At 44.4% G+C, this 26,321-nt stretch overlaps 1 protein-coding gene and 1 long non-coding RNA gene across 2 annotated transcripts in view; one reads left to right on the forward strand and one right to left on the reverse strand.

The window, feature by feature from the left end:
* Nucleotides 1-26,321, forward strand: part of LOC105835287 (syndecan) — a 72,976-nt gene that overhangs the window by 39,075 nt on the left and 7,580 nt on the right. The window lies entirely within an intron of this gene.
* Nucleotides 1,696-26,321, reverse strand: LOC118646729. Its single transcript, XR_004964178.1, has 2 exons — nt 25,262-26,321; nt 1,696-12,834 (listed from the first exon to the last, which is right to left on the reverse strand). It is a non-coding gene; the product is annotated as an uncharacterized LOC118646729 (long non-coding RNA).

Here is a 26,321-nt window from a genome sequence, read left to right on the forward strand (position 1 = left end):
TGACGGCAAATTGCTCATGGGTATCCGCCGATATTGCCGATGCGTTTCGTGCCGCCCGGCGGCGCGGCGGAAGAACTCTTTCGTATCCGCCGGCGAAGATGCGCAGTGCGCATTAAAGGCGCCTTCCCCGACGAGATCTCTCGCGTAGATTACGCTTTTCCGGGCGAACCGGGCGAAATACTCGTGCTCCGCCAAATTTCGCCGACACTTTATTATCCCCGCAACTTCCAAGTTACGAAATCTCGGCGCTCAGACCCTGAAGCGAAATATTTTCAAGAGACGCGAAAACTAGAGACGGATGGCAACAATTCGTACTTAATGACGTAGTGATCGCGCGATTCACGAGATCCCCGAGCAAAAATAGCACTTCCTGCGTCCGGCAGCGGACTCCGTTTTTGTCGCCCGGTAAATTGAGTAAGCTCGGGTTTAATCGAATACTCGGCGGTGCCGCGGCAAGAAATAAAACAAGAGCCAGCTGGGAGGACGATTGAAAACGCGGCCGGTATCTCTTATTGCACCTGCAATTGCACCTCGTATTAAATTCGAATTTATTGTAACCCGAGATATAACATCGCGCGACATGTATCTCCGCGTACGTACCCGTCGACGGAATCAAAATCGCGAACGAAGGATTTATCTGCAACGGACGGATCGAAGCGCACGACGCACAACGATGATAACGTTGTCTAGGCAACGTCGTCCGGCGATATTAAATATCCTCGACATTTTTTAGTTAAAAATATCAACCTGCCGTGTTGCAAACTTTGAGTAAATACGGCTCTATTTACATTTTATCTGCGGCGAGAGAGCTTTTTATTCGCAGCAGTAGTAGTAATAGTAGTAGTAGTAGTAGTAGCGTCACGGGCTTGTGTATAAATTTAAATAAGCTTTCTCGTAATAATTTACAGTGTACGGTACGCGAGTTGTATTTCCGGCCCCATTAAGATCTATCTACTTCTGCTCGTCTGCAGCAACTAACGCGTATCTCCGATTTCCAAGTAATACCTTCTGCCTTTGACAACTAATGATTAAAGATTCTTTCGTCTTCGCGAAAGGTAACGTTGCGCTGATGTTAGATAAATTAGTGCGAGGGCTATATAACGCGAAATCTCGTTTTAGAATGTTATTGACATTGTTACATCTTAGTCCAACCAAGTGTAACCAACAACGTGACGACGCTTTGATCCTTACACGCAATTATCTAGAAATTTATCAAGAGTCAATAATGTTCTGGATGCAGTTATTTTCACATTTGGAATTGTAAGTTAAGGAGAATGGTGATCCGCGGAGAGATTAATTTCAAGAGTTAAAGGAAAAGTCGAGTACCAAGCGATATGGAGCTAAAGTAAACGCGGGTGTGCGCGGCGCGCGATTTATTTGATGAAAACGGCAGGCTAACCGGATACTCCTTGTTATTGCGTGACGTGTCGGCTATAAAGCCCCCGACGAATTATGGCGCGGATTTGCCATGTGGAGTAACGCCGTGCCTTTTGAAGTCAAACGCGGAAATTCACGCGCCGTCACCCGGACGTAATCGACGTATGCACGACTCCCGGCGAATCAAAAAATCAGAAACGCAGTAATGGCTTCGGACCGTCCGTCGGCAATACTTTTCATCGCAACGGACGTACGCGGTTGCAGTATAATTGAAATGTTAACGTCAGTTACAACTTGATAAAAGCAAAAATCGTATTATTTTTTTTTTTTCTGAAAGTCAAATTACAAACTGCGCTAATTGAAATTTCACGGTCACGGAGATACAACGTTGTAATTAAAATTGTACTTTGTCGAAATGGTAGCGATGGAAACGACTCGCGCGACACGTACGTTTCGATGAGCGTATAGGTACGTTGTAGCGGCATCAATTATTGAAAATGCACGAAAAGATCTTGTTGTGATTGAGCGACGATGAAAACTTTAATGCACATTTATAGAAAGCAAAATTGCAATCGGAAAACGAATCGCAGTAGCAAATAATTAATCCGACAATAACGTATGTATGTGTAACTTGCACGCGAAATTCATTGCACGCGACAAATTGCCACGGCAAAAAACGAACCGAACAATGTGCTTGAAATGTATTGTTGCATTGCGCAGAACTTGTGCAAGTTCAATTCGCGAGCTCCATATGTCTGCATCAGTTTTTTGATATTTATAAAATTCAATTTTATAAATAACAATGTTTGCGTGTACGTATGCGCGTCTTTATATGTATTAATGTGGATACCGACGCGTACGTATATACGAACGTTAGAATTATACTCCACATTTGGAGATTGTATTGAGAATAATCATAACGACTTCAAGCGGAACTGTATAATCTCACGCTATATCGTTGCACCACACGCAAACGCGAAAGATAAAAAAAAGTCCTTCTTCTTTCCTCGTGTCAGTAATTCGGTCGTGATCGTCTCGCCATCCGCGAAATCGTTACTTCGCCCGGGAATTATCGATAAAACCTACGGAAGAAAGTAATTGCTGTGGCAATAAAGTGGCCACCATCGCGTGCGGCAATCTGCAGAGACGACGACGAACGTAGTGCAAAACGAAGAGCGTGAAAACGAGAGAGAGAGAGAGAGAGAGAGAGAGAGAGAGAGAGAGAGAGAGACGGGGAAAAATAAGGGATGTAAGGGCGATGAGGGAGAAAGCGTCACAGCGGGTCTTTCGCTGTACTCCCTTCTCTTCGTACTTTTTACTTGTTTGCCTCTCATCATCGAGGCCATTGTTCGCCCTGAAGATCATCGTGGCGAGTTGAATGGCCCTTAAACAGCAGTCCGCGTGTGCCACTACCGTGCACAGTCACTGTATGCGACGAAGAACACATACGTTACATCAGCATGGTGTTCGCTTGACAACCGGAACTTTCCTTCCCCCCACGAATGAACAATAAATCAGAGTAATCGTAATACTGCTGAAATTAATTGATTACCGTGTTTGATGACCGCTAGGAAAAGGAAGTACTCGGCGGTGCCAATTTTGTCTCATTTTTGTTTTTTGTTTTACTGTCGGGAGTGCGAAAAGTAAGATAAATGTCTCAGTAATCGATACGGTCTCCATGTTCAAACACTTATACTAAACTTTATCATATTAAAGATTGATTGTAACCTTTAAATTCTTTAAGACATTTATAAAATAGATTATTTCGAATATTAAGAAAATTAACGTTACACACACGAAGAATTAATTTGTTGCGCAACTAGGTGAGAGTTTATATTTTAATTTTTTTAACATTTTTTAAAAAGCATATATTTACCAAGATAATATTTTTTATACGTTAATAATAAAATGTTACATTTAAGTTAATTATAAAATTAAATTATTTTATATCGTGATTTCTTATAAAAATTCAACATTTTTGGTTTCATATCGCCCGATTCCTGGGACATTTACTTTAGTATACCTTAACATCGCGAAGCGAGCACCGAGTAATTCCGATGTTAAATGGCAATTCGGAATGTAATTCAGTTTTTCAAACGGATAATTAATTTTGCATCATTCGCGGCCGACCGTATTTAATAACGTTTTCCATTATGTTATTAAAGCCATTAATGTAACGGACATGGGAGCGGTTAAATTCAACGGGGAGAAATATGTAACTATTTTATTAGCGAATTGAGAGTACTTGATTGTACTTTGTTAGCTAGCGATGGCTGATAAACCGATACGTTAACTTTGTAACATTTATCGCGCAAACAGACCAATACACCCAGCCAATTCGGAAGTTGGCGTTGATTTGGAATACACCGCACCGCCGGTGGTGGTGGTGGTGCGACATAAATGTATATGCGTTCAAACATCAAGTGTGAATGAAACATGCGAAACGATTCTGTTTGAATATAGTTGGTATCGCAGTGGTCATAAAATTTTTCCTTACAGATATATCGCGTTATACAAACCGCGCGTGCATGATAGATTACACGGTCAAACGCGCCTACGTTGCACACCTTTGCAAAGTATACATTAAGCCGGTGACATTTATCATCCCGATGAAGTTATGTGGCCAAGCGACGGACTGCCTCTATCGCGCGAGCGAGAGAAATGCAAAAGGTAGCAACGTCACGGAATATTTTCCACGAAACGACGTCAAATATTTGCTGTTAATCTAACGATCTGTCGAATCGGAAAATCCAGGGTTAAAATTTGCAGTGTAACCGTGATGGTTCGCAGGCGAGGAGGGAGACGAGTGATAAGTACTAGATAGATCGAAAATTCTCACGTTTGCAATTAAACTTTATCGTGATAGCGTTAAACGGATAGATTCCCCGAGGAAAAGCCGAAGACGCCGTCCTTCTTTGCATTTGCGTTCGTTTCATGCTCGAGCGCGTGAGAGATGACAAATGACAGCGTCCGATCTCCGTCGTGACTCATCCAGTTTTATGAGCGAGAGTCCGAAAAAATCGTTCCGATCGAAATCGAAACGCCCGTCCCGACGGAGTCGCGTAAGCCCGGGCGCTTCCCGAAGGTCCGCCTCTTGAATAATGCAGGACGTCGTCGCGCGAGAAACGTCGAACGTGACCGAAATGAAAGGAAAGGGCGCGCGGGATGGTGGGAAAAAAGAAAAAAAAAAAGGAGCGACGGGGGGCAACGTGTCTCTGACGCCGCGCCGTGGCTCGGTCAAAGAACGCTTTAAAGCGAGTCTGATCCCCGCGCGGTCGTCTCGTGAATGACGAAATCGGAAGCGATCAGCGGAAGCTCGGAACTTAAGAGTTCGAGCGAAGGTACTCGTTCCTTCCGGCGACCGATCGCTCCTTTTTACGACGGATTATCGGGAGGAACGTCCTCAGAAGACGTGCGATTGAATGTCTCACTAAGTAATCGCGTCGCGCAATAATAAGCGTGTGGATCTATTTTTCTAATTATTGTATTTACATATTTTATTACATTTATGCTTTGATATTGCCGAATTAGAACCGATCAGGAAACAAATGATTAATAATTTATAAGTGAAAGGTATTTTACATCTTTTTCGAATATATATATTTTTTTTTTCCCCGTTGATGCACAAAAATTTTTTTTAGAAGAATATTAGTCCAGAAAGCTCGCAGAGAGCGATCCCCGGGACTAATAAATGTCTCATGCTGACGCGACGACGCGAATCGATGCGAATTTATTAGTCAGGCTTGCCTTTGTCCTGCGTTATTACGAAATTCGTGCGGTCCGTCGAGGCTTTTCGAGGCCGCTCCCCCCGATCGATTATGCAAAAACGCGGCTGACTCTTTTGATATCGACACAATATAGCCGATAAAAAAAATAGAAGACACAGAGGGAAAGAGAGTGGAGAAAAAGAACGGCCGGATGCCGGCGTGTCAACAGGTCGATAAAGGGTTGGAAACGCGTGCACGTGCCCGCGCAAATATTTGCAAGTCCGCACCTTGGACATCGGCGGAGCACATCCTTTTTGGACTCTTGCTTTTCGTAAATATGAATGCTGCTTTGAGAATTGAGATCGATAAATAATTAAAATGACGGAACAATGGTAACGCGACGATGACGATGAGAGTGTTGCGAGAGTAGACGGGTGCCTGCCCCGATATTGTTCGTTAACGCCTTGACATCAGTCATAATAAGTCAGAGACGTTAAATGTAGAATTAAAATGGAATTTTTTTAAACGCAATACATAAATCGCGTGATGGATATATGTATTACCTCTCGCCTGAAATCTAAATTTAAAACTTGTAATAAAATGTAAACTAAAACGCGTGTAGAATTTTTAATAACGTCCAGTTATAGAATTATTGGTCGCGACATTTATATATGTATATATATATATATATATATATATAGAGAGAGAGAGAGAGAGAGAGACCTCTCGATTAAATAGCATAAAAAAAAGTTAAATTGAAGCGTTAGCATAGGAAGTGAACCAGGGAAGTAAGCAGAATGAAAGAAAATTGTCGGGTAAACGTAGGACGAGGATTTCTATTTTCTTCAAGTCTGCTATGAAGCGGATCAATTTCATTTTCCCTCAAGAGTAGAAGAAAAACAAGCTCTCTCTTTCTCTCTCCCTCCCTCTTGTCTGGTGTCGAGATGAGGAGACGAGCGAAAAGTGTCGACAGCAGAATACCTTAAACTCTGGAAAGTTGTTAATCTCATTGGTTTTTTTCTTTCCATCGCGGTTTCGTTCGATACTCCAACCCCGACAGAAGCTTCTTCTTCATCGTCCACCGACATCGTCTCCGAGCGAACGTAACAGCAATCCCAAGTTAAAACGAAGTTTTGTTAAGAAAGTAAGCACAATTTATTCTGTTTTTTTTTTCCGAGCTTCTCGAACTGCGATTTGCTCCGACTTGTCTCTAGTGGCGAAATAGATAATCAACGATTTATACGAAGCCAGTTAAGTCCTGCTTATTCTGAAATATAATGATGGAGATTTTAACTTATCGCGATGCAAAATTATTTGATAACAGTCAATTTATATAATTTATGAAGGAAGCAATTTATGACGGAATTTATACACGAAGTGTGTGTTGTAGTTTCCAAGAATATAACTCATTGATTATTATTATGAACTGATCTGGATGTTTCGAGAACTATGCGCAAGAATGCCGCAACATCCTATGTTGAGCACTCGATAAAAGATTATATGTATATGGTACAATGTTATGTTAAAAATGTGTCTATTTGTGTGTGTGTCTAACAAGGGAAGTGCGCAAAGTGTTAATCGCAAATGGATATGTGTTATATATCGTTCGAAAGGTCTTGTCAAGTAGAATTTATGTGTGCAATATTTCGCTTGAATGGCGCCTTTAGAGGACACTATGCGTAATGTAATTTACATAACTATTTGAGTTTCTATAAAAGCTAATTGGAGTTTTTGCTTCAAAAATAGTATCAAATAAAAGGTGTCTACTAGTATAATTAGTTGCATAAGTTTTATTTAGGATATTTTATTTAATTCAAGATAAACTGCATTTTCTATTTTATTTTAAAAATACAAAAAGTCCAAAAAACCAAAAAGTTATTGGCAATAAGATACTTTAATATAACATAAATTGCACTTTTTATTTTTTTTAAACAAAAATAAAATAAAGAAAAAAAGAAAACCAAGAAACTAATATTAGAGTTTTAAAAGTAAAAAAAAAAACGAAAAAGTCAAAAAGTCATTGGGAAGTTATTGAAAATTGATTACACACTTTGGCTGGCGATACTTATTTCCGGCATAATTTTATGACAAAATAAAAGACAATATTATAAAAGAGAAGCAGAAAAATAAGTGAAAAATATGTTTGCGTATATCCTGTCGAAAGAACTTTTTCTACGTTGTTCTTTGTCGTGTTTTTCCTCTTCAGCCTGCAGAATTAACCGAGCCGTTCCTTTGCCAGCTGCTTAATTAACTTGTAACACTTGTTGTTATCGGTCAAAACCCGGTTTTTCACGCTTTGTCACCTATTTTACAACTAGCCGCGCGTTCTCCGTTTTGTAACGGAGGTCTTGACTAGCAAGAGAGGAATATCTTCGTCTTGTTCGCAATATGTCATTCGCGCAATATGTCATTTCGTCTTTTTAGATGAGAGAAACTATCCTTTCTCTATTCTTTATCTTTTTACTTCTATTTAGAGCACGATACGTGTTCTCCACGACATTGATATATTTTCCTCACAGCAATAACGCGGCCACATAGGGAATCGTAGAAAATGTTGAATGTTGCACGCTTGTACGAACAAAGCAGTTGAACGCTCAATACTACGCGATGGAATTGTAATTTAAATTGTATTTACGTATCCGCAGATTGTGCCGTAATTAGATAATAACGGAATCGTGGTGGAGCAGGTGATCGATGACGGCGTCATCGCGCTAACGTTTCCGTTTGGCGTTTCAGGCTCAATTTGGCAGTATCGCCGGACAGTACTTGGGTTAAATTCGATCAAAAGCGAATGGGAACGGCACACGCGCGCGCACGCGCCACGCCGGATTAATCGCAATTGTGACATCGTGCGAAAGACATCTCGTCGTTTCATCGACACGATGAGATACGATATACGGGTGATTCGATAATTTTAACGAACGAACCGTGGCGGTGTCGACGATCCGGTACGCCCGGCTTGATCGCGCTGAATTAATAGTACGAGATGAAACGCCACGCCGACCCCGCCGTGCGTCGCGCGTCGTAGAGTGCCGTGACATGGCGATGAAGCTCCGCATCTAATCTACCTAGTTTAGAGATTAATGTTTATCTTGTCATCGGAGATTTAATGAGAGGGCATTAGCGTTTAGTAGTTATGGGTGGATAGTCTGCGCGCGGCGCTCTATACATTTGCGATAATCCCTTTACACGTTCGACGTGAAGTAGCTGGATCGTTAAACTGCGAGCGAGATATTTTCTAAAGAAAAATTTAATGCGCTATGTCGAGGTATAATGCTCCTTTATGCATCAACGCTTTCAAAGCCCCACGCTCGTTTCGTGCGCGAGGTCTGTAATTTTCAGACTTTAAGCAACCCGGCTATTAACGAGACCTGGATTAAAAATTCTCTACGGAAGACTCAGCGTAGATGACTCGAGAAATACGATTCTGCGTGCGTTTTTTTTTTTTTAAGTCACGACAGCGTAATCTTAGCAAGATAATTCCGATCGTCATTGAATCCCGTTAATTGGAATAATTCTGCAAGGCCGCGAAGAACCGCTAATGAGTGATTCAAATTTAAATCTCGATCGCGTCTTGTCTAGCCGGATAATGATGCGATATTACGCCGGACTTTGCGATCACCCCTCGCGCGCCGTTGGCCTTCTTTTGCGGCTTTTCATCGATGGATATACCAGAAAGAGAAAGAGGAGGAAGAGATAAAATTGACGGAAGGAGGACGGGAGATAAAGGACCAATCGCACTCTTGTGCCGACGCAATTAACGCCGACTGCAAGAAGCAATCGAGATCCTCTATCCCCCCTCCCTTCTCTCTCTCTCTCTCTCTCTCTCTCTCTCTCTCTCTCTCTCTCTCTCTCTCTCTCTCACTCATTTACTCACTCTCGCCGAAGAAAACTTTTTTAATTTTGAACATCCGTGGAAATTATCGACTAACTTCACTTCTCCCGGCCGGGGTTCACTGCGACTGACTGCCCTCTGCCCTCTATTCGTAGACCCTTTTGCCGCGGATACGTATCCGGCCGCTATTCAAATTAAGTGGAAAGTTCATCTCTGCCGCTCTCGCTCGTGCGATTTCTCGAGCGATTGCGCGTGCATTACTGAAATCGCCATTTGCAAAAAAAAAAAAAAACCACGGGGAGGAGGACCAGCGACGATTGGGATTTGCGTGTCCCGCCAATTGCCGATTAGAAAGTTGAGAATCGCCAGCGGGAAACTGGCTACGTCGAGCGCGAGAAACGGACGTGCCATACCGGCGCGAACGCGACCACGTGGAACGACCGAGTTAATGTAAGTGCCATTACCCCGTGTACTCTCACCGATATTTCTCGACAGCATCGCAAGGCCGCGCTCGCGAAATTAGAGCTTGATGAAGCCGCCATCGAGTATTCACAAATGCACCTGTACGCAATTTTTGTTCGCGCGGGGCGAAAGGGAGGGAGAGGGGGGATTTGGTATTCGGCTTGACCCCGCGGTTATCAAATTAGCGGAATTTTCACCCGGGAGCGCCTAGCGCGTAATTGCACAGCACCTGCTACGCGCTACGTTAGTTACATATCCGTATTACATCGCGCGATGCTGAACGAAATGAAGATACACGAGCGATGCAATAACGGTAATGTGGAAAAAGTAGAAGGGAGCGAGTTATACGAGCGATACGTAGTCCGTGTGATCTTTTATACCGCCTCTCATTATGCTTGTTCATCGGTTTTAAGACTTTGCGCTTAAGACCTCCCGCTCCGCTTATCGTCCTCCTCTCGAAGAAGGAGTATCAACTGGCCATACTTCTTTTCTCGTCAGTCGCCTTGTTACGACAAGCCTGTTAAATTTACGATCTTCTTGCTTTGTCAGAGCCCGTCGTACTCCCGTAATGTCTAAAGAGTCGGCAGCACGTGTCGCGCTTCTCGTGAGTTATAGAATCATAAAAAAGATGAAGAGAGTCGCGGTACGTTGACCGTACTTTTCCGATTCAAATAGAAATTAATGATTTTCGCAGGGACTCTTTTACGAGCAAATCTTTCTCGGGAGAAACTGTACTACGTCGTGGATTTGAGGATTTGATGAGTCTCCAGTCCGCGAAAGCGTAATGGGCCAGTTAGTCGTCGCAATCGTAGACTTCAAGCCGCAGTAATGGCCTGGCATTATGACACGCGAAGGAGCTTAATCGGATCTAAGTGACCCAGTTGCGTCGGCGCTTCGCACCATCTAATTCACCGCGCCGCGCCGACTCCCCCGCCTCGTAAAAGTAGAAGGGTCGACGATTAGAAAGAAAATGAAAGGGGCAGGATGACCCTTAAAGATACCGTTCCACGGGCGATACGTCTAGCAAGCAATGAGCGCGTATCGAATAACTCTTGTATTCTCTTCCGTCTCTAAACAAAATGTTTCCTGCACGACTATAGATGCCGCGCACTTTACGAGCAACGGTGTTTGTATTGTGCCAGGAATATCGTCAGTTGCGCGAGGAATATTTCATGCTCGCGCACTTCATTCCGCGCGTGCACGGAAATATCGTTCGGAAAGTTTGTTGAGAAAGACTTGGACGGCGCGCGGAAGTCGCGACCGGCTGTATCTATAGTCGTCTCGCAAATTACTTCGATGAGGCGAGTGCACATAACGGAAATTTAAGACAAGTTGCACGTTTGTCGTAGCGATGTCCCAGATCGGGACGCGGGTCGCCTGATGCAATGCGAATCATCGACACAGAGATTTTATGAGAGTTTAAGGAGATTTTCTGGCGACGGAAATGGAGCCGAGTGAATTTTTCCGACGCGAAATTTGTAACTTTCACATGCAAATACATTAGTAATAACGCAACCATAAAACTCGCGTTCTATTTGTAGCTTTCTCATGCCTCTTGTAACTTCGGCTTAAAGTACGAATTGTAAATCTAAGAGAGTAAAGGAATTGTACTTCTGATCGAATCGAAATCGATTTTTCTTCCGTGAAAGTTTAATCCGAGCCACCCGCTTGATGTATCGCTTTTTTCTCGCAAACTTTGATCGATAAGTAGTATCGCGAATAAATTTTAAGATAATGTCTCGTTTATCATTCAGAAGTTGGTTTGCCGCAAGAGTGTTAAATAATTCGTTTCATCAAGACTTGTGTCAAATTTCTTCCGAGAAAAAATTGAATACAATTTTTTAAGCGGCAAAGAGAAACGGGGAGAGGGAGGGGAATATAAAGTGCTCATTTCACCGCGAAGTACGCACGTCGCTGCTCTTTTTCGGGACGATAAAATGCGGAAAGAAGGAAGGGCAGAGTCACGAGGGGGTTAAGCCCGCGAAATCGAAAATACAGTTCCGCGAGTTTTCCATTCGATTCCATTCATCGGTCGATTCTCCGGCCAGCTCTCGGAAATCCCGTGCCTCGTAAATTTCCGGAAGTAGTTCTCGGGAGAACAAACGTCGTATTGTTTGGTCCGGAATAGGTTCTTACGTAGATGTCGTTGGCTCTCGGTGTGCATCTTCAAACGGACTCACACAGTGACGTGCCGTGCGTTGCTCCATTTACTCGCTTGCGTAAATCTTGTAACGAATATACCGCGCGAGGAATGAGGGGAAGAAGAAGCAGGGTAAAATTAAGACCACAATATAACCTCCTCCCTGTTTTCGCAAAGCCACAGTGTGCTCTCGTTGCGGTAACGGTTCTCTTTTGTTCTCCCGTTTGGTCAAATTTCTTCTTTAAGGCAGCAAGGCTCGATTGTAATTATTATCCCTGTTTCGCTGATTCATTTAGCTTTTTAGCTAGTACGTCAGATAAAACGATTGCATCGACCCACGGTCGCTCGTCGCCGGAGGCTTATCATCACAACTGACCACTCATAAAGCATGGAGCGGCCGCTTTTTATTTTCTTTCTCTGTGTGTATCAGCCTTATTAACAGCTCGGCTCGCTCCTTCCCTTTTTCACGCCTACAGGGCAGTCGGTAAACCATCAGGCTAGGTGTTACATGGGGTAACTTTATGAGCATGGCTGCCGACAGGCAAGTGCGGCTTCTCTATTCCCCGTTGGATTTTCAAAAGCCTCCTGAGGGGACTGACCCTATTTCCAAGTTCCTCCCGGTCCCGCGTTCGCTGGCTAACGCGAAAATATTACGTTTCCAACTCGGTTTAGTCAAAGACACGTTGGCCGACATTCTCTGATTTATCGCGGCCGTTCATTTTCGGAAATTGCGCTGTCCGCACGAAACGGTGTTCAACGTCGATTTGTTCATCGCGGCACGTTTTCGGCAAATGGCCGTCGTTCGACTTGCCGCGGACAACAAACAGCCCTTCTTAAAGCGTCGCTCTCCCCGATTAAGTTGTTACGCGTGGTAGACGGATTCTCGGGAATAAAATGTCCAGAATGCCACGCCGGCCAGAGGCGTCCGAGGCTCGCGCGAGGTGTGTCCCCCGCGAGTTACCGCACCTCGGCCGTTATCGCGGGAATCGTAAGCGTCGTGGCTCGCGCCAAGCTTCACGATTTATGTCAGACGTAATACGTAGCGTAAGATAGCGCAGACAACGACGTAATACGCCCGATCTTGTATCCGTAAACCGCAACCGCAACTGTCGCATATGCTTAAAAATTGCCCGGTATTCATGCCGAAACTAACAATGAACCGCGCCGAGCTTGCCGCACCTCGCCGTGTAATTCGCACGACGTGGCTTATTGTCGGATATATTTCACAATACATTGCTGTCAGTGGCAGAGAGCGCGGCGCTTTTGGAAATGTCTTGAATGTCTCGCTACCGACTGCACTGCAAATTATGTCTCTATGACGGTTGCGTTAATAGTACACCGTACAAGTGAGAGAGAGAGAGAGAGAGAGAGAGAGAGAGTGAGGGGGGGAGAAGGAAGTGACGTCGTATCGTGTTGGAGTTTCTGATCCATGGACCAGACCGTAGCGCGATAAATAATACATGTTTCAGCATTCAACCGCGCGACGAGGAATATTAATTAATGTAGACCGTCGACGCTTACTTTGCGAACATGTCCGTCACACTTATTCGTTCGTGCCAAATTGACTTTGAAACGAATTTGAATGATTTTTATCTTTGTAGCAGAAAAAATTCATCTGCGATCTTATATCGGATTCACTGCCAATTTTTTAACCGTTCCATTCTAGAATTATTCATAAGGCGCGGACGAACAGAATTTTTTATTCTGCGAAAATCGTTGCGCATTGGAATTGCGTAAACAACTTCGTCATGCTTTATGCGATATTATAAAGACATTATTGTGGAGCAAATTATCGTTTCAGAGATACTTTCTCTCCTTTTAATCGCCGTTGATACACTTTTGCACTGCAGAACTTTGCAATTTAAATCAAGCCAATTGTTACGCGCAAGAAAGCAAAAGGAACAAGATTACAGAGGCCATCTGCTTGCGCGATTTCGCGTGAGAACCACTGAAATGATATCTGTTTACGTCGCTCGACATAGCGCGTCAGCTTGTTGGAATTCTCTATCTATTATTTATGTCGTAAAGTTAGATTTACACTTTAGATCGACGCACGGGCATCCGGGATTTTCTGTAGACGGACTCGCCGGCCTACGTCGATATCTGTAATAGTAAAAGATGCACCCTTCTTACGAAACGCATTTATTCAGCTTTCGCAGTTGAAAGTGAAAATATCTGCGAGATCTGTGCTCTCCCGAGGTCTACATCTCGAGTCTGGCTGAAATTACATCTAACGTCAGATACCTGGCTGTATTTAGTGCACCGTGCACATAATGCATCCGTCGCGTAATAGGCACGAAGCTATTTAAATGCCACACCGTACAATTCACCGAGAACGTCTCTCGCTCGCTAAATACGACTTCGCACTTAAGGGAGCCCAACGGCGGAGCGGAGTTTACTCTTCTCATAACTTTCGACGCGGAACAAATCTTGTGTGTACCTTGCCATTTCCGTTCGGAACAATCTTTCATCCATTCCTGAGAGGAGTTGCCCCGCGAGATTTCCATAACAGCCGTTTCCGTCCCTTTGAGATAGAGTTTCGTCGCGCGCGCTTCGCGCCTCGCTCCCGATCTCGATCGCGCGAATCGTACGGACGAATCCGAGCCGTTTCTCTCTGCCGTTCCGTTCGCGAGTCTCACCGAAATGCTACGATCGGTCGATTGATCCGAGAAAAGGGAATTAATCACGTATAATCGCAGTTGTACATCCACGCGGATAGACGGCTTCGACTTCCATCGTGCGCGCAGAGGAGATCGAAGGAAAAGGGGAGGAGATGGAGAAGGAGGAGGAGGAGGAGGAGAAGAAGGGGTGATCGATCTCACCGAGGGGTGAGGGGTGGAATCTACAGAATAGCCGGTATCATCTTCCAGAAGGAGAGCAGAAGGGGACAAACGTTGTCGTGGTGGTGAGAAGGTAGTGGTAAGGGGGTTGGCGCGACGGAAGGGCGGCGAGAGAAGCGGGCAGGCTGCCTGGCTGGCAGGGTCGGTGGTGGCCCTTGTATTGATTCACAACCCCTGTCGTCCTCCCTCTCGCCACCGTGCCACGGAAGTCGAGAAAGAGAAAGAGAGAGAGAGAGAGAGAGGAGAGGGAGGAGAAGAGCAATAGAGGGAGGAAGGATCGTAGTCAACCCCTAAACATTGGCGTAGAGCATCTAGACGTCGCCATGTCAGAAATTACTGTTGAGCACGCTAACTCGAAGGTTTAGAGTAACTTATTGACTTATTTTTTGAACACGAATAATATCCTGACGACCGTGGTTTTTTGTTTTCTTTTAAGTTTTAAGCCATTTACCGCATATTGCATGCGTGTAAGTTTTGATGCAGTTTTCGACGCATTGCTTCTAGACTATGTGAAAATAACCCTGCGGCAATCCGTCGTCGTTTTCCCCCCTTTGCGATCATGTCGCGCGCGTTTGGATTTCAATTAACGTCGAAATCCGAAAACGGCCGCTCAACGGTTCACGGAGGGACGATGAATCGCTTTTCGATGAAAAATCTTGCGACTGTCCGAAAGCCCAGTTAACGTTGGACTATTCAACCGATACGAGAGGGGCAGGAAGGAGAGAGGAAAGAGGGGTCTGCCTTTGACCTGTCGTGTCGAATAGCAGGATGAATGTGTCGGAGATGTGGTGGATAGGTGGCATCGAGAGTCGAGAAAGGGTTTAGTCGAAGTCACGCGGATGCACGCGGAGGGACGAGCGAATTCAAAGGATAGACGGGCAATTATTACAAAGATCGCGGGCAACTGCGCGCTCCCTTTTTAATTCCCTCTTTTTGCTCGTTTCTTTCCCTTTATCGCTTTTTTTTCTTTTTATTTAGAGCCATGTCTGTCTGCGACCAGCGAATTGGGAATTAATAGTTTTTATAGGATTGTACTCGTTATTGAAGACATCAACGATATGGAAAAGGTATAATACAGAATGAGAAACAGCTTTCGCTTTGAAGGTTGCTAGACGGGAAAAAGATTTACACTCTGTCTATCTGTGCGATGGTATAACTGCAGTAAACGCCGCTTTTAAAAGAAGGTCCGAGAGGTTGTCTGATTGAGCGTTAAATAGGCGCTCAATTGAGCACAGCGAACAAACAATCGGACCTTGACAAAGCGAGCCATTGAACCGGAAGGAAAGGTACGTTTCTCCAACGTGACAATTTTCCACGAAAATAACTTTACACGTTTCCAACATGCCTCGCGTTCTCCGTTTCGTCAATTACATTTCGCCGCGTCGCAGAATTTCGCAACGTTTTCGTAACGGTGCCTCTATGATCGCTCCAAGTGTGCTCACGTGTATTAAAGGTAAACTCGAAACAATGAATCCGTCCGCGAGAGAGGTTGGGAGAGCCTATAGGCGACACTCGACGCTTTGTGGGCCGAGGTAAGAAGGAACGAAGGCAGAATCGCTAGTGATGCAGCATCTTGCATTCGACGACGATCGAAGGCGTTTATTAAGGCCAAGTGTCATCCCGGACGATGCCATTTCGGTCGTTGACGTGCTCCGTTCGCCTCCAGGTTCACCTGCCCCTTTCGTTTCTTTCGCTATCCCGTCGAGACCTCTTTGGAATTTAATAATCTCGCGGAGAAGAAGAAGAAAGGGATGTCTCTTCCTCGTCGAAAATGGTTCTGAAAATTGATTAACAATGCGCAGTCTCTCTCCTCCCCCCCCCCCCTCTCTCTCTCTCTCTCTCTCTCTCTCTCTCTCTCTCGTCTACTCGCATTAAATCGTTCGCCACGTTAATTGAGATGTTCAGAGAAGCGTCACACGAACGTTGCATCACGCGCATCTCCCTTAACTCGACCCTGCAGCTGACGTACATTAACTTACAGACGCTTACGGGGCTTTCTCCTTTCGTGCCCGTAGGTCACGCACACGATCGCGACTGACAAGAATGCATTCTCACTCTTCTCTCTCTCTCTCTCTCCCTCTCTCTCTCTTTTTTTCTCTCCTTCCCTCCCTCTCTCCTCTACGTTGACTTACGTGAGAATATTTTGCGTGTGCACGCGCGACCTGTCGTGACAAATCGCGCACACCCATGATCGCGAGTAGAGAAGCAGTAAGCGGGAAATTTCCCCCCATCTTATTAGCGCGACGGAATACGCCTGTGAAGAGGCGCACACTCAGAATTTATTAACTTCATTCACCGAAGGATGAAGAAGATACGCGCTTTTATCTCGGATCGAATCATTTCCGCGCGTGCCTTTTTTTCTTCACAACTGCCAATTTGCTCGGCACTTTTGCACCGCGCCACTTGAAATCTTTTCCGTCTGCTTTCTCTTCTTTTGCGTCGGCTTAGTCTCTTTATTTTTGAATAGTAAATGCGACGCGGCGGTGCACGAGACTCTCAATAATTTCAATTCACTCTTTGCGAGGTAAATTCAGACGATAAATTAGTCCTCAGGTAAAAGAGCAAGAGATCTAACGAATTATTCAATTGCCGCGTAATAAATTTTACGCTGGTTCCTCGTCCCCCGAAATTTTGCAACGCCATAAATTTTTCTGGAATCCAAGTGCGTAAGTTGTGGCAGACGTTACTCGAGAACTCGGTACGCCAAGTTCGTACTTCTGATCACGCCAGCTTCATCAAGATCAATACTCGCACCGGCAGAGAAGGAGTCGACGACCGGTTCATTAAGTGCGTAACAGAGGAAATCCAGACGGGCGGGAAGGTAAAGCCGGCGAATCGCCCGGCCGCAGCTTTTGAATTTGGTTTCACGCCCAACAGATCATGTCCGAATTGTATTACGGTGGAGTTTCTCGCGAAGTTACCGCCCGTAATTGCTATTCTCGTCCGTGCCTGCGCGGTACGGGTATCTCGCATTAATCCCGCGTTTCGCGTGCGCGAGCGCGGTTTTTGCGCACGAGCAAATTTGCATCCGTCGTTGCTATAGTGTTTTATTTATCCTTCCGCAAACGCCGTGTGTGTTTTGCGAGTACATATTTTTACGTTCCGCGCGGATAGGAAAGATCGGAAAAAACTCTTTTTTTTTAACGTACTCTACTTTCCGTTTCTATTCTAGACTGATGAACGAGTACGGCACTCGATCGAACGAAACCGCAATCGTCGACAATTACAATGGTGACAAAGAGGTCGTCCGTCTCCTCCGATATTAATTTCATTCGAGTACGCGCGGTATTGTCCGCTCGGTGTTGCTCGAAATACCGGTCGAAGGTTCGTGGAACACGTATGCCGACGTTATTAAAAGGGAAAGAGACATCAAACACTAATTACACAAGCATGCGCCGAGAGAGGAATAAATTATTTTCTAGGTAAACCATCCGATGCGAGCGCGAGACTTGGAGATGGAATAAGCGAGATCGCTCTGGAGCGTTTTGATCCGCGCATGGCTTTTCGTCATTATGTAACGCGCATTTAATTATTTATCCGGCTGTTGCGAATAATTACGTTTATTACGATTTGCAATTGTACGCAAAACGATTCATTTTATTTGAGCGTCCTCCGCATGGAAACGCCTCGGTTTCACCTCGCTTCCTCATCCGCTACTTCTTTCCGGAGCCAGCAGACTTCTCGCCAATTCAAAGGGTTAAAAATGTATCGCTTCAGCTAACAGTAAAAAGGACATTCTCCGTTGGTCCTGTCAACAATTTGTCCGCAACGTACGTGATTCGCATAAAAATCAAACTGCGACGCAGAGTCCGCGTCCCTTTGTCGTCAGATAGACGTCGCTCGTCAAAGGATGGTAAAAAATTATTCAAGTAAATATGAAAAAGACAGAGACAGAGAGAGAGAGAGAGAGAGAGAGAGAGAGAGAGAGAGAACTGCTTTAAAAGAGAAAGATATATAAAGATAGAACGCGAGCGTAGCTAGGGAGATAATAATAAACGGAAAACTCGCGCAATGTCCACCTCTGGTTCTGCAAATGAGGCGGTTCTGTAAAAACACAGAGAGACAGTGGAATTTCCGTGATTATTGCGGAAATTAATTACTTCTGAATAACACACTGAAACACTGCGTGATCGCCCATTGAGAGAAGATAAGTGCATAATCTTTCGCGTTTAATTGATGTCTACTAACTTTATAGCTTTCCTACTTCTCTCTCTTTCATAATAAACCTCGCTTTCGCTCAATTTTTATGATGTCGGGGAACAGTCTCCAAAAAGAGCGTGAGGGTACGATTTATGCGTAAAAGTGGATTTTAGCACGATGAAGGACGAGGGTCGAGGGCCACGGCTTTTTAAAGGGCTGTCGATTCGCGGGTATAAGGGAAAAATGGATTCTTTTTGCGCAACCACGGCCGTGTTGTTCTTTCGGGGGGAAACTGCCGATATTTGCTTAATTTTACGCTTAACATGCAAAGAAGCTGCTTTTACCCTTCCATATCGAGTAACGAGTCGCTGCTCTTTTTTCCCCCGACGGAATGGCCTCTCCGCGACTTCTTCTACAGGCTCCTCTCAGGTGTATTCGAACTTAGGCGAGAGTATTCGACCGAAAGAATTATTGCGCGGGAATCTGCGTCATTGATCAGGCTCGTTTTAGTGGTGCGGCCGCTCTCTATACGCTTCTCATTTGTCTTTCTTATCCTCCTCGCATTGTATACCTAATTTGGAATCTAGCTCACAAGCCTTTGCGGTTCTACGTCGATATGACTTTTTTGGCAATAATTCTCCAAATATATACTTGAAACAGCTAGTACGTCATCAGCGTCATCATATTTTTAAATCTTTGTAGCACTCTCCGAGTAAAATACATAAATCGATTTTTGTCAGATTATAAGCTGATAAGATTCAAAAGAAGAAAACAAAACGTGTTGCGTGTATGTGTGTGTATGTTAACGTACGTGTATCGACTTACTTTCGCAAACCAATACACGAACCACATGGTGAATAATCGATTAAGGTTTTTCTGGAATCTCTCGCTGCCGGTGTAATCTCGTCTCGTAAAACTCTTCTCCGTGCTGCGCGCAGACTTTTCGCCTACATGTAGATCAGAAGAGCTATAAAAATACGCGCACGTCACACTTTTCCAGAATTCCTCCGTTGTCGCCGCCGTCCTCTTCCTCGCAAAGTCGAGCAATTGTCCGATCGGCCGTGCAGCCTCCTCCTCTTCTCGTTCACCGCTATGCAAGTAGCACAATTAGTTAGTGCACCGTGAACGTTTAGGTGTGTCGCAGGATGAGCAGTATCGTTCTTTCCTGCCGTCACGTCCCGTCCGCCGTCGTCGCTGTCGTGCTTCGATGACGACGACGACGACGACGACGACGACGACGACGACGACGACGACGACGACGACGACGACGACGACGATGATGATGATGATGATGATGATGAGAGCCAACGATTTGAGATAACGCAATCATCGTTTAAGAGCAAGATCGATTCAACTACGGCGTGCCGCACGTTCCACGTGTTCTTGCCATAACTGCCGGCGCCGTTATCGTGAAACAACGCTATACAGAGAGAAAGATTTCTTTAGATTTAAGAAATTGTCTTAAATCCAAAGAAATCTATGCAATGGAATAATCCAAACAAATCAATTTTTAAGCGAAAAAATGCAATTGTTTGACTTTTTAAATAACATATATCTTGACCTTAAACAATTTTATTATATTATTTAAACAACGTTATTGTTTCGCTCAAAGTAATGTATTACTTCACTATTTGAGCACATGTTTCTCTTCTAAGGAGACAGAAGTGACCGAATACGTGATTATCACTACACGCAGAAAAAGGATTCGTTATCAAAGCTAAAATTTTTAGCCATGACAGATGTGTTTTTGAGAGGATGCTAAACTGTCCGTCAAACTTGATCGAGATCGATAACGTAGAGTCGTTCATTTATTCTTGTTTATAAAAATATTTGCTTTAAAATACAAATTATGTAGCTTATACGTACAAATGAATGGCATACCTCAATTCAGAATAGATTGAGGAATAAGACTATATTCGTCAAATTACGATTAGAAGTCATAAAAAAAAGTTATTTGTGTGATCAAATTTCATTTATCTAAACGCTTTCACTACAGATTTTTTAAAATTTGATCATACAAAAAACTTTTTTACCGCTTTTAATCGTAATTTGACGAATATAGTCTTATTTTTCAATCTATTCTGAAGTGAGGAATACCATTTATGTGTACGTATAAGCTATAATTTGTATTTTGAAGCAAATATTTTTATAAACAAGGATAAACGAATTACTCTACATTATCGACCTCGATCAAGTTTGACGGGCAGATTAGCATCCTCTTAAGACACAATAACAAATACCACATAGGCTCCGAGAGTTCACTACGATAGCATAGATTGATCCGTTTTCTGTCACCGTGGTCTGCTTATGTAGCCTTTGAAGTATAAATTGCATTACGAGAAAGGTGCCGCGTGCATCGTCACCTAGTGGCGGTCCGTGAACTACATCCCAGCTGCTGCGACCATATAAAATTGAATTTTATTTGAATCAAATAATGTTTTTATTTAAATTAAATATTTCAAGATTATTTCAAATAATAGTGATTAAAAATCTTATATTCTTTGCGATTAGTTCTGGATTCTTCATCAATTGATTTATAATGGTTATTCCAAACATTAATTATAAATAACATTCCATAAATTAATTATAAGTAGCAACACTCTTATTTCAATCAAACATATTTTATATCATTTTTATTTAAAGTTATTCAAAGAAATGTTTTATTTCATGGAGTAATATTTAGTATAATCAAAGAAATTGTTGTTTTATCGAAACATATTGCTTCAAATAATTGTGTTATTTCTGTCAAACAATATGGTTTAATGTAACCAAACTAAAAAATTTGTATATTCAATCAAATAATGTTTGAGTTGAAGAAATTTTGTTTCAGTGAAACAAATGTAATCCAAACAAATCAAAATAATAAATGTAAAGAAATCTTTTTCTCAGTGTACGACGGTTATTATTATTTCTCCTCGAAAGGACGAGAAAAGACCTGGACTCTCGAGTATTCTAGGTGCAGAATATCGTGGAATCCACAGCATCGAACTTTACGAATTCGCAAGGCAGATTCGAATTTTGAGAATATCTTTATTTTCAATGTTGAATAAATAAAATATTGAAATGAGAGCGATTATACAGCGTTAGACAAAATTTGATTATATATAAGATTATCATTTCGTATATGCATATAAGAACATTATTTCTTGCTTGTGTATGAAACAATGATTGTATTAAATATGTAGAATATGTTTTAATTTGACGCTAATATGTTTGATACAGTTTTTCCTGTGTCAGCGTTAATTACTATTACAGTCATATCAGGACCAGTTAGAATCGGTGTTAGATCGGGGTAGGTCAAATTCGAATTTCATCGAATGTTTATCGTCTTTCCGGCTGCTTGGCTCGTTGTTACGACGTTGTAACGACGTTGTAGCATAACGTCGACGTGGTGCGCGCGTCGTGAAAAGGTAGGCCTCTACCGCCGTCTACCGCGCGATCGATTTTTCCATTTTCTCGAGCATTGACCATCGTTTTCCACGAGGGATAAAGGCGGCGACGAAGGGCGAAAGGAATGAAGAACTCACACGGCGGTGGGACGTGAAACGCGCGCTTTGGGGCAGCCAGACCCGAGTTAAGTCCCTTGGATTCGAATTCAATATGAAAAATCCCGTCCATTCAAATAAGGCGACGATGTGTGGGAGGGTATATGCGCACAGGCTCGCAAACGCGAGCAACAAGCTCTACCCCGACCGGATAGAGCAGATTTTCAATATCCCGCCGTTCGCGAATCGCCTTATCGTATGACTTATTGAATGCGTTCGGAGCTCGTTCGCGAAGCTTTTGACGGATTTATCGCGCGCGTGTGCTCGCGCGCACGTTTATCTTGTAAATCGAAAATACAACGCGCGATTCCATCCGTTCGTCTGCAAGTCCCTCTCAGATATCACTCCTGGTAGCCGCGGCGAACGAAATCGCGAAATATTTCGTATTCAATTAAATTATAATAATTTAAATGGCGTATCGTACAAAATTGACTGACGACACGATAAGTGTAAAGTGTACATGAAAGATAAAATATACGCGAAAAGTAAAATGTCACCAACATTGCTGCTGTGTTATGATGTCCATTCAAAAATTAAAAATACGATATTTACGACGCGAAATGGATAAGGGTAAAAACAAATTATGAGAACGATAATAAGTAGAAGATTATTTGGTTACTGTCAGTAATAATTAACAATCCAGTAGACAATTAAGGGCCGACTCAAATGGCATTTATTTAACGTCTGACAATTACTGTGCTTCAGTTATAACGTACTTATGGCTTTGTCCTACCGTTTTTCGTTTTCTAGCGATCTAATTTAAATCTAATTATATTGATTAAATACTTTTAAGCATGCGCTTTTTATTTATCATTCTCTATTTTATAACACTTGATAATGACCCAAAGCCAAAACCGAAACGTTGTGTTAACTATTAATTAAATAGATAAATGCCAGTTGAGTCGGCCTTTAATCGTCTACTTGATTGTAAATTATGATAAATAGAACGCTAAATAATTACGAAATAAAACTCCACACGAAAAGTACATGTCAGGATATATTGGAATACATGTAAGAACACAGGATGGGACTATAAGAAATGCAAAACGTATACAAGAGGAACGCAAAATGTCTTCTCTAGGGGACAATTAGCCTTGAATTTATCAAGGGGCAGGTTCTTAGATGTCTTGCGCCGACTTAAAAAAAAGTTCTGTATATATACGTAACATAAATATATATACAGACAACCGTGTATATGTATGCGTCTACGTATATATACAGTTGCTGGGATCTCGACAGTGCCGTCTACCGAGTCAGACTCGTACTAGGTGGGTGCAGTCACCACCTGGCCTCGCTGCACATCACCCTCTGAATTTCCTCCGTTTTCCGTTCTCTCTTCGGAGACCCGCATCTGTCAATTCCCGAGCGAATCGGACGCGGTAAGTACAGGGATATCGACAGGCCCGTTCGCGATGGCACGCGATGAATTCTCGTCGTGCGCGTGGGATTGCTCCTGCGAGAAATTTCGGCGGTGGGAAAGGAACGAGCGGATCTCCCTTCGTTCGGTGGTGGATCATCACGGGGATGCGAAGAATTCGCGGGAGACGACGTTTCTTCGCCGCGACGAGAACCGTGACGAGAGCGCGAGACGCGACACGGAAGAAGGTCGATAACATTGCGCGCCCGCGCAATCATCTCCGAGAGCGCGAGCACCGCGTCCAGAGGAGTCCAACGCGAGGAGAGAGAGAGAGAGAGAGAAAAATCAGGGTGAGGAGAGAAAGTACATGTGAAGGAGGGGGGGGGGGAGGAAGAGAGAAAAAGAATCGAGAGATTCCGTCCGCGGCGCGACCGGGTCGGTGAACGAGCAGCGAGAACACGCGAGCGCGTTATCCTGGGTGGGATCCTGCCGACGAAGGGCCCCCCCAAGGTCTCGGTTCTTGGTTCGACCGGGCTGTGTTCGTCGCCGGTATCGATTCGACGGATACACCGGGGCGACGCACTCTACCGTCGCCGGCGCGGCTGGCCGTACGCGCCAGCGTCGTCTACGTCCAGATTCTGTCCCGCTCGTCGTCGAGGATTCTCTTCCGACGTTCCAGTGTGATCAACCAGTCGTCTCTCGTGCGCGCGCGCACGCGCGTTACGATTGGTCATTGTTATTTCCTTCATTCAATATTCGTTCCGGAAATTGTCTCTGGAAGGTGGCTCCGGGGTCAAAGCTCGTCCGGGTCATGACGAAATAAATCTACGTTGAGAGTGTATGACCCGCGAGTGCAAACGAGGCCAAACTTCTTGTATCGTAGGTGACGTATATTCCATCTCATTTTAATGCATCAAGAGAAAAAAATTTCCCCCGCATTTCTCTGTATGTTTATTCGTTACCGTTTGTTCTCGTTTGCTCGATCTAAATCCATCTTGAGAGACAATGCGCAAAAGGTAGCTTGCCGTTACCGTATCCGTGCTCTTTTTGTTCCCCTGCGTTCGAATGACAAACTGTGTTGGACGCAAAGTGGGTGATCGTAAACTTCATCGGGAGTAAATTCGTTTTAGAGACGATGCGAGAGAACAGAAATCACAGAGAGGTGGAGCAGCGATTGTCGCATGGTGCCGAAACTCGAGGACGTAACGTATGTAAAAATTTACAAGAACGGTTTTAGATATAATACAAGATGGCCGAAGATGACAGATCTATTATTTCTCTGACTGACTTTTCCGGCAGCGGCGATTTGTCGACGAGTTGTCAGTCAGTTTTTAACGTCGCGTAATTGGGGCTATTCTCTCTTTTTTTAAAACTGTCGAAAAGTCGTTTAAAGTCGAAATGATCTCGTCGTGTCGACGATACGACGTGACGTACCGTGTCAATGCACGGTGGTCGCGTGCGCGCAAAAACGAAACGGAAGCGAACCGCGACTCGTTGGACGCGCGTTTTCCACGGTCATCGGGCACTCATTGTCTCTCGGGGAAGCGAAAAGCGAAAGGGAGGAGGAGATCGCCGTCCCGACAGACGAGAGTGCGGATACGAGAGAACAAATTTCGCGCTATCGATCGCGACGCGCTCGTTAATAACGTCATTCAATCGCGAGTATCGACGCGACGAAGGTCGGCGAGAAATATTTTTCGTTATCTTTGCAACTCTTCTCACTGTGAGATATTCTATTTTCCGCCGCGTGCGTAACGGCGCGCGGCGCAACGTGGAATCCTCTCGGCGGAATGCGCGTTTCATATATATCATCTTAAGTTTCATAAAGTAATACATTTTCAGAACGACTGCACGGCACCTCTCTCTCTCTCTCTCTCTCTCTCTCTCTCTCTCTCGATCGCTCGGAGAAAATGAAATTTTCTTACGACGACAATGTCGCCTAGCGGGGGAATATTGGCGTTGGCAATTCCGCTTGTTCGACGCTCTTCCTCGCGGCGCGTCACTTCGCATTCCGCGGACATCGCGTAACCGGAAGCGTGGGCTATTCCGCCGTTTCCTCCTCAATCATCCGCTCGTCGTGCCCGGTCTTTGTTGCACGCAGGAAAACTACGGACGGTTGGCCAGCCGCGCGTTCGTTTGTTCAATTTAACAGCGCGATTGCAGTTTTATCGCGCGCCCCGCGAGAAGAAATATCTCTGGCGTGAAATTGAAGCGGTAAATCCGGTCAAGTTTTTCGCAACCCGTTACTACGCGCGAGAGGCACGCGCGATGAGAGATACGAAGCGTCAGAGTTGCAAAGCGAACGAGACGCCATGGAACGCGCCTTCTTCTATTTCGGTGCTACGGGCAATATGGGGGGGGGGGAAGAGATGAAGACATTCTAGAAATATAACGGAGCGGCGTTAACCCGCGCCACCCACGCTGATCCTTCACGAGGAGATCTCCTTTTCATCTTTCTCTCTGACGGAATTTCGCTCGCCATCCTCTCCTTCCTCTTCTCTTTGACTTGTCCCGACTTCCGTTGAACCTGAAATTTGCGCACATTTGCATGGTGATGCTCGACGACGGTCGCTAAGACCGCTGAATTCCGCTTATGGCAGCTACCGCGAGAGATGGAAGCGAGAAGAGATCCATCGCTTCTATCTCCATGCCGGTGGAGTTAAATGAAAATTTAATGAATCGCGGGGACCCAGGCGGGTCACAGAGACCCCATCGTGCGTCGAGGAGGACGCGTTTAGATATGCGCGTGCCTTTAATTACGTTAGCTCGGGAGAATCGCGCGGAGTTTTGCGCTTCGCGGGCGGGGGACGTGTCAATGACCTAATGGAACACGTCCCGTCAGACGAGTCTGCCGCGAGACTTCGATTACGACGGATTCTCCATTGAGGCTCAATCACATCCGTCGTTTTCTCTCTGAT

The sequence above is a fragment of the Monomorium pharaonis genome, chromosome 7, assembly GCF_013373865.1.
Source record: "Monomorium pharaonis isolate MP-MQ-018 chromosome 7, ASM1337386v2, whole genome shotgun sequence".
Taxonomy (NCBI): Eukaryota; Metazoa; Arthropoda; class Insecta; order Hymenoptera; family Formicidae; genus Monomorium; species Monomorium pharaonis.